A 15,927-nucleotide genomic window follows, 5' to 3' on the forward strand; every position below is an offset into this window, starting at 1 on the left:
TCATAGTGCATACAATTCTCATAAAATAGGTAAATATTTGAAATATGTAATATGAATATTGTAATATGAAATGAATATTCCAAAAAGTCAATAAACATATTGTTTAAATGAAGATTAAAAGATACTTATATATGTAAGAACAGAAGGACAGCTCATGTATGTATATTTACAGGAAAATAGAACAACATTAAACATCCATATTTCGAAGTAAAGCTTTAGATTAACAATAGTTATCGACAAAAATATCGAAATTGAATTAAGAATGACAGAAAAATAAACATAAGATGTAATAAAAATAATATCCCCATTATGCATTCATGGAAAACACAGCAAACGATTCATGAGGAAAATGTTACTGGTCAAATTCTGCATAATATCTGCTTTTTGCCGATGCCATGCCACGTAAATATTGATACTCTAAGATATAATTAATAGAACAAGCTTATATTTGATATAATGAATATTCGTATCAACAAACAACATGTAATAAAATTAAGAACAAACTTATATTTCTAATCTCACATTATATACAATATTTCAGCTTTTGCAATATTTCATCGTTTTCTACATTTTCTTTTTAAGTTTACTATGGCCAAGACTCTTCCAAATGGATTGTACAAAAACAATTAAATATACATACTCAACCGTAAATATTTGGGGTCTTTAGTATTTGCCGTACTGTTTTGTGCACATGACTAACACAGAAAATTAAAGACACATATCTTACTTGATTCTCGACGAACATTGCATTCATATTCGTGTAAAGTAAGCGAAAAATCGTTTTTATCATACCCTGAGAATTAAGGAATCATTCGTAAAAAAATTAGATATTATTAATACACGTACATCAGAGTTCCTGTGTGTAAGAAAAATATTGGCTAGTTATTAAAAAAATTGTGACTAGTTGAGATATAAAGAAGCTCATCGATAAGAACGTCGAGAATATCGATCTAAGTAATATCAACTCCGACCACGAAGATTCCTTCTTATAACGACTTACTTTATTATTTCTGGAATTCAATAGGAAATATGACTAACTATTTAACAGAATGATATTATTCCGCTTGACATATTAGTGACAACTAGTAGAGATAACTATTCAATATAGAGAAATATCTGTAAACGTCCATAGTGACAGTTGCGTTGGAAATCCATACAGATTAATAAACCAAACCTCCTTTCTCTTGAGTTCGATTATTCTATGAATTGCGAAATTGTTGATTGATTATGATTATAATTGACATTTTTAGCGATACATACTTACAAAAAATATAACTTGTAAAGGATGAGTTACCAAAACAACAAAAAATAACTTGCGCGAGTTAAATCAAGAGTTTGTAATTTGAACAAGCTTTAGTTCTCTATATTCAGATTTTCTGCAGTCATTTTCTTAGAAGTATTCAAATAAAACATCGAAATCGATGTCATGCTTACGCCCTTGAATTTCTTGATTATCTCTCTTTTTTTTTCTTAATAATATTCTGTAGAAATGTTCGTGAGATTATATAAAGAAGAGATCTAAAAAATATAAAAAAGTTGTGCAAATTATCAACATATTTCTAAACGATTTTTCTGAAGGAATACGCCTATCATCGTGTCTTCAAGCACGTATTGCTCTGAGCTCACAAGAATATTAACGCCCAGAATGATCGTGTTCACTGTCTGCTATAATCTCTTCTTTCCATCATCCAATCATATATTTTTGAAGAAGAAAATATTGATAAAAATGCATATCTTTATATTATTATACTTTATAATTGAAGTAGTTATTTTGTAATCCTCGTAGGTACGATTTTTATTAAACACAATATTTATGTCCATACTTTCTTTTCAAGTAATTACCTACATTTACAAATATGCGTGTTACTAGTAAATTCTTACGCATTACTTATGTATTTTAGTGACATATTTTCTTATTAGAACATGTATTTTCCTCTTTAAGATAAGTTTTTATTTTGCCTGCCTAGATGTTAGGTAGATGTGTTCTCCTATAAAATTCGGAAAGATGGAACACGTTAATTTTTGGTAAAGATATATACACGATTTGTTATTGTTGCTTTTTGCTTTTAAGCAGAAATATGTCTTTCGTATATATATATATATATATATATATATATATATATATATATATATATGTGTGTGTGTTTTATGTGGTCGTTTTTTCGGGAGTGATTTACCATTTATTATCTTTAAATATGTAAGAACTATGAAAGTGTTTATTTTGTTTTCAGAGTTACTTTTTTCGTTATATACGTTTTATTTGGTACTTCCTATTGTAGAAAGAGGTCGGCAATTTATACATGCGTATTATTTATAAACTTGATTTAATTATGTGCTTATAATGTTCAGGTTTTTGGAGATTATCGCCGAACAACCTTATATAAATATAAATGCATTTTACGTGAACTTTACTGATGTTTTTCACGGGACAATGTAAAGTAATGCTGTATAGTAATGTTATGGTTTAATCTGATAAATTGGGAGGTGATAATTGCAATTCGTTAACAACCGCACTGACAACCTGACTCTACTATGTATGAATCACTTTCACGTAGGATGTCATCAATTTGATGAGGTTATTTATGAAAAAAGTGCCCCATGTCTTTCCATGAAATAATTTTTTACTGTAAAATGATCGGGGGAATAAACGTCAACAATATAATATTCGGTTTATTACGAGTATTGTGATGCTGGCTTGGAGTCCGGTAATGATTTTGGTGAAGCCTATATGTTAAAGTATTCAAGAAAAAGTTCAAATGTACGTCTTCAATTCTAGCTTTCCTCGTGTAGATTTATTTTCCTACACGAATTGATGCAAGGAGTTTTTATCGCAATGCTGCTTGTCTAATATCAATCCAACTTTAAATGGCAGCTTAATTTACAGAGCTGTATTGGTTTCTTTGAATATGTATACCAACTTTTTTCTGGGGTTGCTAACAGTTAAAAACGGAAGCTGTGGGCTGCCCTCAGTGATTGCCCTAGAATGATTTTAATCACAAAATTTTAGCCATTTTAGCTTGGTGGAGAAGGAAAAGGTGGGAAATATGTTGGAGGTTACTGTGCAAGAGTTTGCATACGCTAGTCATTTCATTCCTACTGGTATTAGCATCGAGATCCCTGAAAAACAACTCATAGTGTCATATAAACACACCAAATGCTATACACGAGTGTGATATCTACCTACCTATCTATATATATATATATATCTATATATATATATCTATATATATATATATATATATATATATATATATATATATATATATACCCACATTCCGAGAGTTATTGACAAAAAATAGATATATTCTTCCGTAGGAATATTCACCCTTCTTTATTATGAGGCGGATTAGTTTACCATTAATCACCTTAGTACACTTTAGGTGGGAATATAGGAGCTGCCCATGCAATCTATTTCTACGGTATTCTATTACAACTCCACTGCTTCTTAAATTAACAGGTAAACGTTCACTCTTCGTTTAAACGAAGTTAGTTTATCGATAATTGCCCCAGGCCCAACTAACACAGAATAAAAGCAAGTATGTATTATATGTCATAAGTTCTAATAGAATTGCACTAGCGTTTTACTTTAAAAATAACATTGCGGCTAAGCACATTGACAGGTACATAAAGAAATTATATATAATAGCGATCTGCTTCCAATCGAGAGATTTTACTACATTCTTGTGTTAGAAAAGGTCGAATATTACTCACGTATTATTTAGATATGTATGTTAGAGAGCACATATTAGCGCCAGTGAAATGTTCTGTAGCAGCTGAACGATAGCTTGCGAGCATAAGTATATATTTAATCATTATACAAATTAGCAAATGTACGAAGGCTTGCGCTAAAAGAAAAAAAGAACAAAAGGGAGTGAACCTAGTCGTAGAAATAAGTGCTAGCCGGGAAAGTTTGGCATGCAAGTCCAAGGCAAGAAACTACAAGTTGTGGCCAGCCTGAGGTCGGAGACCAAAAATCCTACTGGACGAGTGGGCGTGTGGCCCCGTGGTAGCGATTAGATTCTTTTAACTTGGTGTCGAAGTCGTGAGATTTTCTTAATCTCATGGCAGATGATCTTGGCAGTCAAAAAATAACAAGAAGCGGTAATTAATTAGCAAATACAGGCAGAAAATATCTGCTGCTAAAACAGTAAAAAAGACGAGTTGCATTTATTTATTTTCGTTTATTCTTTGTTCGTTATACGATGGTCGCGGATGTCGTGGGTTTTAGAAACGGCTGTGAACTGTAAGGAATTACGTTCGAGCATAACGGTCGCGCTACATGTATTGGTGGCCTGGCAAGGATACAGGAGAGACAACCAAGCAAAAATTTAAAAAATACTCAATCCAAAATCATACCAAAAACGCTAACCTAAAGCGAGTCTACCAATATACAATAAATACAATTGCAGGCAGATTTGGGAGAAATTATTAGTTTTAAAATATAGTTTTTTTTTTAATAATTAGTATGGAATCTTAACATGGGAATATAGTTATATTTAATACACACCCCTGAAAATTCTCTCCTGGGGGTGTCCTATAGAACCAAGTATATGAGCATTTCAATATTCAATTTCTGCTACGAGTGTATATGTATATATATATATATATATATATATATATATATATATATATATATATATATATATATATATACATAGGCATTACCACTAATAAAGGCCCAAGGACTACTCGAGTGTAAAGGTTAAAGAGTGTACCGTAGTCAATTGAACATTAAAGTAATTGTCACTATTGGAAATTCAGTAAATTTGTTAAATAAAGGCGGACGGATTATCAAGAATTGTTTGCATTAGACTTGCAGACAACCATATTGTAGTCAGCTGGAATGCAGGAAAACGGAAGGCAGTTCCATAGGCTTGAAGTTCTAAGAGAGAAGCTTTGTTCATGGAATCTAAGTTTAGCTTAAGGCACAGATAAAATTGGGCAGAATTATTGATAGTGTTTCAAGCTAGACGTAGGTTTCTTGTGAAACTTTGGCAAATAGGGGACCAAAGATTGAAGTGCAGTCGAACACTTGCCGTGAAAATTACGATAAAGCAAAGACAAACTCGCTACATCTCTTCTGTGAGAAAGAGGTTGCAGGAAAGGAAAAATAGCATTTATTAAGCGGCTACGAAGTCTATTTTGAACTGTATCGAGTCCTTTCTATCAACTACTGTTCAGATGTGGCAAGAGCACTCTATCCTTGGACGAACTTGTTTCTCATATAGATAGAGAATTGTATCAGCAGTGAAATATTTGCTGGGTCGAGTTAAGGATCCCTACACTTTACCAGCGGCTTTGGCTTAAGATTTGATGTACAGCTTTCATTTCACATCAGGAGTATAGGACAGGACCAGAAGCTTCTCAAAACATGAGACCTCCCCAAGACGAGATCCATTCATGCCTATTGATGCCAGATGGGGATCAGAGCGTCGATGATGTAAAGATAGAATCTTGGTTTTAGATGCATTAAAAGTAACCAGCCACTCCTTTCCCCCATTGTACCACGGGCTCAAGATCAGAGGAGAGAGAATCGGAGAGAACGTAGTCGTTTATTGTCTTAGATGTGATACCATAGATGGTAGTGTTATCCGTATAAATGTCTATGAACGATGTAAGGAGGTGATTTGGAAGATCATTAATATAAACCAGGAAGAGAGTTGGGCCCAAGTTTGACCCTGAGGGTCTCCAGTATTAATACTGTGAGCTTCTGATTTATGTCCATTAACTACTACTCTTATGAACCTAATAGGGAGGTAGATTTTGATAATTGAGAATACATGCCCATCTATATAATAGCTGGAGATCTTGTGAATAAACCTTTATGCCCTACTCAAAGACTTTTGATATGTCAAGAGCAATTGCTCTAAAACGTTGGCTTCGTCGAGAGATTCGTAAATCCTATGAGATATAACTGTAAGCACATTAGCTGTAGATCTAGCAGAACGGAAACCATATTGTGTGTCACTAAGAAGGTTATTTTGTATGAAATGTTTGAGTAATTCTCTATTTAACACAAATGCCAGCGACTTACTCATGAGGCACAGGATACTTTTTGACCTGTACTGAGAGGGAGATGGCCGATTAGCTGACTTCTTACATACAGGCAAATTTATGACATTTTCCGAGGTAACGGGAAGCAATTCTCCTTAAGACAACGTTTAAACAGTTTTTTTTTTAATTATGGACACTAGTTCTGGTTTAAGTTTATTAAGTACTATAATTGGAATACCGTCAGGGTCGGTTGTTTTACTTGGATCAAGGTTACTATATACGTTACTCATAAAACTCTTGGCCCAGGAATCACGTTCTTACGGTTGATTTTTTTAATGTTTAGAACGCGGAACGTATTTAAAGTGAAACGTCTTTAATAATTTGCAGAATAGTCGGAAGACTTCGGCAGATAAGATTATTGTACTTTTTAGTGTCATTTTACACTGCAAATATTAATATTTACGTATTTATTTCAGTTTTTAATTTGTTTTATTTAATAATAGATGTTCTCGTCCACAGATGTTCTGATATGTAGCAAGTAACGTTCTTTCTTTTTTTTACAGAAAAAAGAGTTACGATAGTTACATTTATTTTCCGTAAGTGAGAGGGGAATCTATTTCTGTACTTTCCCTTAAACACGTCAGTTGTACTTTACGTACAATTTTTTTTGGAGAGTAGAGAATGCATTGGGATGCATTATCGGCAGCTCCCGTTTCTCTCGCTCTTCTTTATTCCCCTGAGTCTTCATTTTTAATGAGTAATTTTTCTGACAAAGGGAGAAGAAAAAAGTTGTATTCTAGGTTGACAGTACTTGGCGCGAACATTCGCTAAACATGTCGGAAAGTTTCTGTTTCTATGTCTATCCTTCTAATCATGTGACATGAAAGGGTGCTAGAGGTAAATGTTTTATCTGGGTTGACGTTATCCGTCTGATAGTCAAAGACCCGAACCTTGGATTAGTCATTAATGATGCTCTCCAATCAGCAGATGCAAAGTACTGGGACTGCTGTATTGCTATTTGGTGAATTGATTCTGAGCCCTGTAGTAGTTTCTGGTGAGGCGTCTCGATGCCATATTAGTGCGTAATACTTCAGCTTTACCTTATCATATACTAAAAATATTATTCGTCTTTTTTCTCTCTTTCTTTCTCTCTCTGTCCCGCTCTAATCTATTCTGTCGACCTAGTCCACAAATACCAAAACTCCATCATGAAAAGTTTCAACGTATACCCCATTACTATGTCTCCTTCTCCAACATAAGTGGGCTACATTCTAACCTTCCAGAGGGTGAAACGCAATTACTGAAGACGAAACATACCTATTATTCCAAAGCGACACTGGCATTGGACAGACTATTTACTTAGATGAGTTCGTAATTAAAGGATACTTTATTTCCAAATCTGACCCTCAAGATCGCTATGGACATGTAATATGTGCCTATATTAAATATGTCTTTCCATGTGGAAGGGCCTTCTCCAGAGTAGATTATAACCTAGCCTATGTGTGCTTTCGAATTGCACTTGCTCATACTACTGCTTTAATATTTACTCTCTGTCGCCCCCACAACAGCAGAGGTACTATCTTTAATAGCATATTTGAGAAAATTGACCATATCCTATCTGCTTACCTTTCAGCTAAATTTCATGTATGTGGAAACGTCAATGTTCACAATGTTGAATGGCTAATCCACTCAAACAAGAGTGATGATGAGGGGAGGTTTTGTCACGATTTCTCCATGACTGACTCAGATTGTTCACGAACCCTTCCGTGTGCCCGACTCTGACGCCCAGTATGAAAGTCTCCTAGACTTTTTCTCACAACTTGCCCTGAACTATGTTCAGTTTCAGTTCTGTCTCCACTTGAATCTTTCGACCACTTTGTTGTATCAATTAAGTTAAAAATAAAATGTAAAAAGTCTTAAGACGTACATCTTCATCGTAGAGTATAGCTTCTGTACATTTATATCAGATCCACCTCTCCCTGCCATGTTTAAAAAAGGATGTGTCCTCTATAGTATCAGACCTGACAGAATGGTTAATTGTAGGTATTGACCGCTTCACACCCTGAAAAAGTTCCAGCAAAAAACCTTACATCCAGCCGTGGTTCTATCCAAAATGTGAAGTTGCCATTGCGCACAGAAATCACTTTTTCCATTGTTTCAAACGTAATAGATGCACTAAACTAAAGCTGCTTTCAGAACTGTCAGCAACAAGCGTAAAAAGAACGAAATACAGTTGTATGCTCAGTACCTCAAGTCGAAAGTAGCTAACCAACGGCTTGGTTTACACCAGTTTTTGCAAAAAGCTAACAGAATTCTGAACAGAATCGTGTGCTCTATCCCAACTATCATCAATCGAGCAGAGGTAATCTCGTCGGGATCAGACAAAGCAAAATACTTTGCCAATAATTTGCAGCTAATTGTAGCATTTGTGACCAAGGCCCTGCCCACCCAAAATTTCCCCCTGTATCAGAAAACACGCGATGTGATATATATTCAAATATATATACATATATATATATATATATATATATATATATATATATATATATATATATATATATATATATATATAAATATATATATACACATATTCAGTATATGTGCATATATATGCCGTATATGCATATATACATATATATAGATATATGTATATGAATATATATTTATGTATATATATATGAAGATATACATATCTATGTATATGTGTGTGCATATATATATGTATGCGTATATGTATATATATATATGTATATATATATGTATATTTTATATGCATTTATATGTATATATACGCATATGTATATATGTATATTCATATATATGTATATATATATATACATATCGGACTGTATATGTATATATATACATATATATATATATGTGCACATGTATATACATGTATATATATATGTATATATTTTTATGTATATATATTTGCACGTATATATATATATATATATATATATATATATATATATATATATATATATATATATATACACACACTACTCTTTTTGGCAATTTTATAAGTTCGAGCTCTTAACGACTAGTGATCAGAATTCAACAAATCCGTCTTTGGAAAGGTAATGGACTGAATCGTGTATTGGGGTATGTAAATTATGACCTTACTTGCAACTTTTTGTTTTCAAAACGTGGGATATAACCTACCTATATTAACTTAAAATATAATGACTCCTTACGTTCTCGCCAGCTTTTTCGAAGATCTGGTATTTCTTTTAAGGATTTGTGTTTATTGTGGCCTGTTAGACAAAGGTTCTTTCAAAAAGCTTGTTTTCCATAGATTTTTCAATGTGGTGAAAACGAATATGGTATTTAAATATTTAAATATATATATTTTGCAATTTTTCCAGCCATAAAATATTTCGGTATATCCTACAAATAACCACGTTTCAATGGCAAACAGGATTCATGTTTGAAATTCCAAGAAGCATGTCGTTTTTAAATATATGGAAAAAATCAAGGGTTATAAAAGTGAATGGAGTTTTCTCTATATTTATGTAACGGTACATGAGCACTAACTTTATGTCACATATTTATGGAACCTCTGATTTTTGTAGTTATAGTGTTTACTGTGGTCTGGTAGACGAACACATATCAAACCTTATTAAAATGTTTCTCACGGGTTTTCGCGTGTACTGAAAACGAATATCACTTTTAAATTGTCCGCAAATACAGTATTTTTCGGGCTTTAAACAATAATGTGCGCGTTTGCGCGTAAGACAAATGCGACCAGTTGTAACATAATGAATTACATTGCTTAATATCCGGAAACCTAAGTATTTTGGTGAAATTTTAAATACTGTATTCGTTTTCTACATAGCCAATAACTTTCAGAGAACAAGTTCTTTAAGGTTTTGTATAGTTCTTCCAGGCTACAATTAGCAAATCAACAGCACCCCTAAAAAAACAGAACAGGCGTTTGCTATAAAGTGGATGTTCATTGTACGTTAAATTAATACAGAAAAGCTTTCCCCCACTTTTAAACAATATAATATCTTCATATCAAATACGTATAGTGTAATTTTTAAGGATTTTCTGTATGTGGAAATTTTAAGCACTTTTATCAGTATTTCAATCGTAGTCATGTTTTTTACTAGTTCTGCATAAGAATAACAAAATATCTGACATATCACCAAAACCTCCGATCCTGATGTCCTAGTTAGGAAACAATGTATCGCATAGAATGACTCTGGTGAGTCATGCTATACTAACTCTGCGCCTGGCTATTAGACAGAGATAAGCCTGCATACTATTTAAGTCATTTAAGTTTGCAAACGGGAGATTTTTTTAGAGTTACCAGCTCTAGAGAAGTTGTGGCCCGTGACTGAAAACTCCTTCCTCCCATTTAAATAGCAGATGTGGTTTCTCTTAGATGCATGCCCTAACACGATCTATGGGTCAAACAGAAAGAAAGGTGTAATCATGCGCCTTGTTCCTACACTAGGTATTTCTTTGCATCTGCAAGAGTGCACATATTAAGTATTATACTGAAACGTCTAGCTCTATTCTAAATAAATAAGCCTAGGATTTAACCGAGATTCCACCCTAACATTAAGAAAATGTGTATCTATTTATTATTTTAAGATAAAATATCTTTTTTAGTAATTAATTTGTTTTAAAATAGGAATATTGTAAATTAATAATAAGTAGTTATGTAGAAAATACAAAACAAATATCCAAAAATAAATGGTGGGATTATAATTATATATTTCGGTTATAAACGACACGGATACGAAGATGTACTTTACTTGATATCTTTCGAGCGACACATGTTTTTTAACCATACAACAGAGTGTCTTGACGCGGAAGGAATTTCGGATGAACAGTTTATCATCAATTTGAAGGCAGTAGAAGAGAAGAGGGTCTGCTTTAAGAGCCAAATGTGGCCTCTTGAACAGGCGGTCGATAGTTTTGAATATTTCCGTTATTGTATTTTTCGTAACAGTATTAGTTGCGTGTATTTTTTTAAATTCTTATTTGAAAATATACAATCTCAATTTGTATGATGAATGCTAGAAAATTCATGCAGATTTCAAATGTGTATATATATATATATATATATATATATATATATATATATATATATATATATATATATTAAGTAATGTGATTTATAATTTAAAAGTTTTAAATTTTTTTAAATTTAACAATCAAAATTTAATTAAATTAAAAATCAGTTTGATAAGAAGGAACAACAACAAAGTCAATTATCTGTACGATCGTTTCGGAAATCCGTGCTTTTTATTTGTGGTATACATGAAGTCACGTAGAATAATTATACATAGTTTTTTTGGTAAGCACGGTCTCCTTATCAGCAAATTTAGGAGGATTTCTATTGAATTGAAAAGACACCAAAAATAAACCTAGCATTAAAAGTAAGGCAGATGAATCTGAAAAATTGAAGTAAAAGGTTTGGATATAAAATTTATAAGAAAATTAATAAGAAAATTTGTATAGGTTAGAGATAGAAATGAGTAGAAAATATATATATATTTTTGAATTTACATAATAAATTTGATTTAAAAATATATAGATATATAATTACCTTTTGGTTTTTCTTTTTTTGAAATCAGGAACTGTATTTAAAGTAGTCATTTAGATGTTTGATATAGCTTTTTATTTTATTGAATGATGAATTTTAAAAGGGCGACGCTCGTGCAGTAAATTGTTTCCGTTAGCGTATTTTGATTTAGAGACGCTACAGTTAATATCGATAGAGAGAGAGTTTTTTTTTTTTTTTTTTTTTTTTTTTTTGCAAGTTTTTAAGGGGAGATAATTGTCATGGCTTTATTTATTATTTGATTTACGAGTCTAAGGGCGGTAATTGGTTTAACTTAATTTATTAAAAAAAAAAAAAAATCTATTTTTACTAATGAGTAACTTTAATAATTAAAGGTGGTTTATATTTATTAAATTTAAACCAACGTTTATGATTACACGATAGAAGCTCGTGTCTTGAATGTACTAGTTTGGTTGTGCTTTTTATATCTTCATATTTTAAAATATTTAGGGTTTCTTTTGTACATAATGTACAAAATTTATCTCCTGGTTTATATGATTTGCAAGTCTCAATTAGTTTTCCATTTTAAGTTGAAAGAAATATTGCTATTTTTTAGTTGCCAAATATAGTTGGATAGAGTAGTTTGGTTTGATAGAGAGTTATTTTTAAAAGAATGTTTGTGCGTTGAAATTCTATGTTTTATTGGGCCAGATGTGGAACCAATATATATTACCTCTTGATTATTATGATTATTTTCCGTTAGGTCTATTGTTGGATTATAATGTGGTGGGTTGGTTAATAATTGATCGGTAGATTGATTTAAGTTGGTGTTATTATTTAATCTGGTAGTTGAGTTATGGCTGTTGATAGGTTCTTGTATATTTGGAGTTTTTGATACTGTGCAGCTATAGATAACATTTTTAATTTTACATGAGCCTTGTAGGGGACATTTATTTTTTCTTCTACAGTTACAGTCCGATGTATTTTGTATAGTTGCATTTTGTAGTTTATTAATTTTATTATTATTAGAGCTAATTATTTTCTGATGAAGGTTAGGCATAGTAGAGTAAGAGACTTTAATTGTGTTCTTATTGAAAATCTTATTATATCTATGGGGGGCTTTAAAGTTCTTATCTACTATTTTAAAAAAATTCTCTAGCTATGTTTGTTTCTAGGTTTTTGGAATACGGGGGGTTGAACCATAGGATCTCCTTGTGTCTATTCTTACGTTTGCGGGTTTTAGTTTGTTGTTTATTTATATTATTATCTAATATTTGTAGTTTGGTTTTATCTTTTTTTGTCTCCTGGTTATTTTTCTTAACTCGTATACGGGAAGACATTGCCATATTATATGTTATTACGCTCTTAATAGGTTTATTTTTAATGCAGTTTATGTTTCTATCATTTTCATTTATGAATTTAATTTGTGAATTATATCCAGAGTTTTTAAGGGCTTCATTATAGTATTTTTCATTTTTGGTAAATATTGATTTAGTAGAAGACAGTCTAGAAATTCTTAGAGCGATATTGGGAACTATTGATTTTAATATTGATTTAGGGTGGTTTGATTGATTGTGGACATATAGAAGTGATTGGTTAGGTTTATGGTATGGTTCAAAGGTAGAATTTTCAAGATTTAAGGTTATGTCTAAGAAATTAACAATTTTTTTATTAGGGTCGATTTTTATACTAAGTCCATAATTTTTAAATAATTTATGTAGAGCTTTAATTGCATTTTCATAATTTTTATTAGTAGAATTCGTTATGAAAAGTGCATCATCTCTATATAGCCCTCCTTCAAGTTTGAATTGTTTATGGAGTATACAATGTATTTCATTTAAAAGGAAAAGGCCAACTAGATCAGTGACTTCATGTATACCACAAATAAAAAGCACGGATTTCCGAAACGATCGTACAGATAATTGACTTTGTTGTTGTTCCTTCTTATGAAACTGATTTTTAATTTAATTAAATTTTGATTGTTAAATTTAAAAAAAATTAAAACTTTTAAATTATAAATCACATTACTTAATATTGAATTAGCTCTAGGACATTTAACTATCGAGCTTATTATATATCTAAATTACAACGAGCATTTCCTGTATTTCAATTAAACTAGTAATTTCACTATTACATTAAAATACACTTAGCTCTTTAGACTATTATTCTAATCTCCTTTAAATTATATATATATATATATATATATATATATATATATATATATATATATATATATATATAGCCAGTAGAGGTTAGTTTCCTATAAGTACATCCAATGAAACAACATGTGTCTTCTGAAGAGTGCTCAATGAGTAAACATAGCAGGTATATGAAATGTAGTTATATAAACATTGATGGCTACTTTAATAAAAAAGGGAATATAAAAAAGGAAAATAAAAAAAAGATGTTTATTATCTTCAAAGACCTCGCTTGTCCTCTCCCCGCTCATAACCCCCACCCATGTTACATTCTAACTTTGAAAACGAAATAAGTAAATGTTTTTTGTTTGAAATATCAGTTCTCGACGATAATTTTTGGCCTGAAGACGTACTCCCACAACACGGGTGATTACAGAAACATGTATGCACATATGTAGCCATCAATGTTTGTATAAATAAATTTCACATATATATATATACATATATATATGTATATATATATATATATATATATATATATATATATATATATATCTGTGTGTGTGTGCGTACGGGCATGTGTGTTGCTAAATTAAACAAGATCACACTTGAGATGTAAATCTAGTATAAAACGTATTTGAATCGAGTAGATAACATGGGCTATTGTGAAAATATAACATAAATAAATCGAAATAAAAGATAATAAAAGACTTTCCTTTTATAATATTAACAAGCAGGTAAAGATAATGACAAACGTTTTTTTTTTTAAATATTTGTAATATATCGTTTTGAAAAATGCTCAAGATTACAAAATAATATTCAGATATTATACTTGGATCTAATGGAAGGTTGTTTAATTAATTCCAAAATTAGAAAATATAATAAATATCTTGTAATATAGCTTTAATTATAATAATATTAGAGTGCCTTCTGTATTGTTTTGATAACAAATAAACCGTGCCATTATAAGTATTTGTATACGGTAAGTATATATTATTAAAGATATAAACATATACAACATCGATTTAAACGAATATAGAATTCGCATGTTAAATATTTTAATTAAATGAAGTTATACTTGATTCTATTAATTTTTTAAGTGTAAGTATCCCTTCCAATATACTGTCAACACGTATCAGTTAAAACTTACTATTTAGGATTAATTTTCTATAGGAAAATGTGATTTTATCATGGAAAAATGCTTACAAAATACAGTATTAATGCATTATTAAAGTACAAGGACGGTGAAAGGTATAAAGGACTTTCAACAATTAAAGAATATCGCATAATGCAGAAGAGATGAAGACATCGTTGTTTGTGTCAAAATGTCTGACTATTTTCAAACGTGAAGAAAGTTTTGTCCGTTTTCTTGGCAATTAATTTTAATTGTAAAAATTCAAGGCATCGAAGGAAAAAAAACTAGCCATTTTTATAACGCATTTGTCAAATAAGAAAAGAAAAATACTATTGAAATATTTAGAATTACAGTCAAGATGAATTAAAAAAGATGCAGCAAAATAGTTGACGATGTTTAGAATGTGCTGATTTAAGACTGCAACCGAATTTCTACTAACCTTTCAAGTTATAATACAAGATTTAAAGATATATTTGATCTAGAATTAGCAGTTTTAGAGTTGACATTCAACATATATATTCACAAAATTTACTTAAAATATTAAACATCTACATTTACTATTAAAGTTCAAGACGAATTACTCCCGTTGGAGATGTTTGTCTTTTTAGTATATGTTTAACACTTTAACCTGTGGATTTCAATTTATCTAGCATTTTATGCAGTTACGCTTTTCTTATAAATATGAACATTATGTATCCAATTACATTTCTAAAAGTACACATTTTCAAAAATTTACTTTCTGAGATATATACACATGTATACACATATATACACATCTGCATCTGTGTTTATAGATATATATGTATATATATATATATATGTACATATATACATAAATATACACACATATACATACAGCTATATACTTATATATACAGGTAAATATACACACATATATACAGAAAAATATGTATATATATATATATATCTTGTCGACCATCTGTAGTTCTGCTTGGGTGTGCGTAAATGAAATAGGACAAAAAGCATATTCCTTATAAGCGATATAGCATCCTACCTTTTAATACATTACACGTTTGGTGGCTCAATACAATATTAAATGGTGTCTGTTTTTCTCACTCTAGAACAGTCAAGAGATAATTATCCTCGTGATAAGCAACCGCTGCCTTTAAGTAACACAT

The sequence above is a fragment of the Euprymna scolopes genome, chromosome 4, assembly GCF_053919585.1.
Source record: "Euprymna scolopes isolate OS-2025 chromosome 4, ASM5391958v1, whole genome shotgun sequence".
NCBI lineage: Eukaryota > Metazoa > Mollusca > Cephalopoda > Sepiida > Sepiolidae > Euprymna > Euprymna scolopes.